Source organism: Trichechus manatus, unplaced genomic scaffold, assembly GCF_000243295.1.
Source record: "Trichechus manatus latirostris isolate Lorelei unplaced genomic scaffold, TriManLat1.0 scaffold00090, whole genome shotgun sequence".
Taxonomy (NCBI): Eukaryota; Metazoa; Chordata; class Mammalia; order Sirenia; family Trichechidae; genus Trichechus; species Trichechus manatus.
The window spans coordinates 7,452,729-7,457,845 of NW_004444026.1; positions in this window are offsets into that span (position 1 = coordinate 7,452,729).

The window sequence follows — 5,117 nt, forward strand, 5'->3', positions numbered from 1 at the left end:
CCATGTGTTATTCTTGCTGTTTCTACCCCAACCTTTTAGTAAAGACATTAAAGGTTACAGCCTGGTCTTAGCTATCTATATTAGTTTCCTAGGACTGCCATAACAAATTACCACAAACTTGGTAGCTTACCACAAAAGAAATGTTTTCTCTCATAGTTCTGTAGGCCAGAAATCCAAAATCAAGGAGTGGCAGGGCCACTGTCCTTCTGAAGGCACTAGGGGATAATCCTTCCTTGCCTCTTCCAGCTTCTGCTGGCTGTAGGCATTCCTTGGTTTGTGGCAGCATAATTCCAATCTCTACCTCCATCTTCAGATGACCTTCTCCTCTTCTCTCTGCGTCTTCTCTTTTGTCTGTTATGAGAACACTTGTCATTGGATTTAGGGCCCATCTGGGTAATTGGGGATAATCTCATCCTGATACTTAACTTTATTACATCTACAAAGATCCTTTTTCCAAATGAGGTCACATTCACAGGTTCTGGGTAGAGATGAATTTTTGGGGGTTCACCATTCAAGCTGCTACTGTTGTGTTGTGAAAAATTAAAACAAGAGAGTATACCACCTTTGGGACAATGTAGACAAGTGAAGAGCAATGTCCCCACACCTGTGGTCAGTGTTGTGGGAGAGTACTCACAATAGGGCATAGCTGGGCTCAGCAGGGATCTTACCTGGGCACCAGGGGTAAAAGGATCAGCAGAGGCCACCACACAGAGTTGTGACAATGAGACCCAATTCCAAGACCCAGGTGACTGATGACTTCTCAGGAATATCTGCCTGTGAGGGCAGAGGGGGAGCGAGAAACCACTTCGAGGTTCTGGTCCTAATTCTGACTTCATCTAAGTCAGTAAACCAGCAGAACTACTGGCTCCTCACCCAAATCAATCCTGGAGGAATTACAGAGGAGAAACACAAGACAGGAGACAGTCAGATGTGATTGTGGAGGAAGGGAAGAAATAGTTAAAGAACTGTTGGAGTTCTGCTCTTCTTTCTCCCCTACCATTGCCTTTGGGCAAGCAGTGCCTTTCACTACACCTGGAAGGACTCAGGCTCTGGATCAGGCAGCCTCAAGAATAAATCAAGTCTTCACAGATGGTTTGCACAGCACTGAGAAAAACAGGTAGGAACTAACTAAAATCAGAAAGACACTTCCTTACCACTCTCCTCCCCTCCAGACAAGTGAATTAGTATCAGAGGAGTGTGCCTAGTGCTGCTTCTCCTCAAGGTGGGGAAAGATTAAAGTAAAGGTCTGACCTGAGAAGTTATTTGAGTGTTAGTGTGACTCTGGCTCTCTGGGGCCTAGTCACTCCATACCCTCTGAGCTCAAAGAGTTTCACAGGTATTTGGATCTAGCCTTCCCCCATACTCATTTCCTGATAGAATAACCAATATCTCTAGGGGAAAATAAGCACATAGACAAAAATAAATAGATAACTGAGGGATAAAATCATTTCAAAAGACAAACAATATGCTGAATTACTGATTGAATTAAAAGTAGAATAATTAGAAGAAAAGAACCCATCGTTCAAAATTAGGCTAATAAACATATTAAAAAAGATTACAAACATAATTTTCAAAAAGTTAAAAATATGACTCTCATAAAAATTATAGTGAATGCATGTTTTTACTCAGATTTATTTAGCTCAGTAAAACCAGCAGGATAATAAAGCTGGTTTAAAAGAGAATTTGAGAGACAGAATATGTGTCATCAATGGAAAAAGGATTACTAGAATATGATCTCTAAATCAGACAGAAAACTAGTTAATGTCCTACAGGGCAATAAAACCATACTCTTTTAAGTTATTTTTTTCTATCACACAGAAATCAGTTTGTGTTTACCAATCAGCTACAAGTTAACATGTCACTTCACAGAGCATGAGCTCTAATAAATTATAAATAGTAAGTCAAAGGTACATTCTCCTAGAGAGTTAGATAATCATTGAATGGTACTAGACAATGTTCTAGTATGACATTAAAAGGGCTTGCAATTATACTTTGCCTTAGTGCCAAGTTTTGGATAATTTTTCTTAAGAGTGATAAAGGAAGATATTAGCAGTGTGAAACAGGAATAAGAAAATAAAAAAATAACAGAAGAGAAATATTTTGTATAAAATATGCAAATGTTGATAAATTACACACACGGACACAAAACTGTATGAGTAACAGAAGGAGTTCAGCTAAGAAAGGGATTTGTGAATTGGAAGACCAGAGTGAGGAAATACTCTCTAATTAAAGAATAGAAAGACAAATCAATGGAAAATATAAATCAAGCTGAAAAAACTGGAGAAAAAATTCAATTCTTGAGTTGCAATATTGAAGGATTTTATGGGGAAAATGTTAAAGGACACAGGAAACATCCAAAGAAGATGAAAAGAATACACAGAGCCACAGTACCAAAAAGAACTGGTCGACATTCAAACATTTCAGGAGGTAGCATATGATCAAGAACCAATGGTACTGAAGGAAGAAGCCCAAGCTGCACTGAAAGCATTGATGAAAAACAAGGCTCCAGAAACTGACAGAATACTAACTGCTATGTTTCCACAAACGATGTAACACTGGAAGCACTCATACGCCAAGAAATTTTGAAGGCAGCTACCTGGCGAATCAACTGGGAGAGATACATATTTGTGCCCATTCCAAAGAAAGGTGAGCCAATAGAATGGGGAAATTATCGAACGATATCATTAATATCACACACCAGTAAAATTTTGCTGAAGGTCATTCTAAAGTGGTTACGGCAGTATATCAACAGGGAACTGCCAGAAATCCAAGCCAGATTCAGAAGAGGATGTGGAATAAGGGATATCATTGCTGTCAGATGGATCATGGCTAAAAGCAGAGAATACCAGAAAGATATTTACCTATGTTTTATTGACTATGCAAAGGCATTTGATTGTGTGGATCATAACAAACTATGGATAACATTTTGAAGAATGGGAATACAGGGACACTTAATTGTGCTCATGAGGAACCTGAGCTTAGACCAAGACGTTGTTGTTCAAACAGAACAAGAGGATACTGCTTGGTTTAAAGTCAGGAAAGGTGTGTGTCAGGGTTGTATCCTTTCACCACATTTATTCAACCTGTATGCTGAGCACATAATCCAAGAAGCTGAACTATATGAAGAACATTACATCAGGACTGGAAGAAGACTCACTAACAACCTGCATTATGCAGATGACACAACCTTATTTGCTGAAAAGTGAAGAGGATTTGAAGCACTTATAGATGAAGATCAAAGACTACAGCCTTCAGTATGGATTACACCTCAACATAAAGAAAACAAAAATCCTCACAACTGGACCAATAAGCAGCATCAGGATAAACAGAAAAAAGATTGAAGTTGTCCAGGATTTCATTTTACTTGGATCCACAATCAACGCCCATGGAAATAGCAGTCAAGAAATCAAAAGACGTGTTTCATTGGCAAATCTGCTGCAAAAGACCTCTTTAAAGTGTTAAAAAGCAAAGATGTCACTTTTAAGGACTAAAGTGCACCTGATCCAAGCCATTGTGTTTTCAATTACCTCATATGCATGTGAAAGTTGGACTATGAATAAGGAAGACCAAAGAAGGATCCATGCCTTTGAATTATGGTGCTGGCGAAGAATATTGATACCATGGACTGCCAGAAGAATGAAGAAATCTGTCTTGGAAGAAGTACAGCCAGAATGCTCATTAGAAGCAAGGATAGCAAGATTTCATCTCACAGACTTTTGTCATGTAATCAGGAGGGACCAGTCCCTGAAGAAGGACATCATGCTTGGTAAAACAGAGGGTCAGTGAAAAAAAGGAAGACCCTCAACAAAATGGATTGACACAGTTACTGCAGTAAGGAGCTCGAACATAGCAATGACCGTGAGGATGGTGCAGGACCAGGCAGTGTTTCGTTCTGTTGTGCATAGGGTTGCTATGAGTCTGAATCAACCTGACAGCACCTAACAACAACAATAAAAGAAAAGCTAAGAGAAATGGAGTATAGAAGTTAAAGGGCTTATACTTAGATAAAAATAAGTTCCAGGAAAAAGAGAAACATAAATAAAAAGGAGAAAATATTTGAAGAAATAGTTGAGATATATCTCCTGGAATTGAAAAAGAATGAAGATCTGAGATGGAAAAACCCCATAAAACACCAAAGAGAGGAGGTAAAGAAAAGCTCACACCTAAATGCGCTATAAAGAAATTGAAAAATACATACAAGAAGGAGGAAATCCTCCTTCAAAATATTGAAGAGAAAGAGCATAAAACTTAGAATTTTATATTCCACCACTGTCTTTCAAAATGAGGGCATGATAAATAATATTCTATTTATATAAAATATCAGAAGAATTGTCACAGAAAGGCCCACATTGAAAACAGTTTAGAATAAAGTATCTAAACAAATGAGAGAGAAATCCAGGAGATGTTGCAAGAGATGTATAAAGGTATCAAAACTTTCATAAGCAGAAAATACTGGGTAAACTGAAACAATACATAAAAATTTTAGAAATAGGTCCACATGTATAAAATACATTTTAGATAATTATTAGAAAAAGTGATGGATTGAATTTTTAAAATTCTGGCATATGCTATTTGAAAGAGAAACAACTAAAGCATAAAGACAAAAACATCAAAAGTATAAGGATGGAAAAGATAAAAACGTCTGAAGTATAAGGATGGAAAACACAAAAATGAATCAGGTAAATTCTAACCAAAAGAAAGATGATAGAGATATTTTAACATTATTTAAAATATACTATTAGAAAAAATATTATGAGGGATAAAGAAAGGCACTTCATAATGACAAAAGTTTCGATTCACCAATATACATAGCAATTTTTAAAAATGTGTATATCTAATAAAATAACCTCAAAACAGGAAACAAACTCAACAAAGGAAAATTGATAGAACTGCAGGGAAATTTTGATAAATCACCATCATAGTAGGAGATCTCAACAAATCTATCTACATTATTGATAGATCAAGCACAGAAAAACTATCAAGGATAAAGAAAATATGGGCAGCACAATCAACTTGACTTAATGAACATGTTGTGTTCTGCATCTAACAACTATATAATATACATTTTCTATCTTATATGAAATATTTACAAAATTAGGGGACTCCGGCAAGATGGC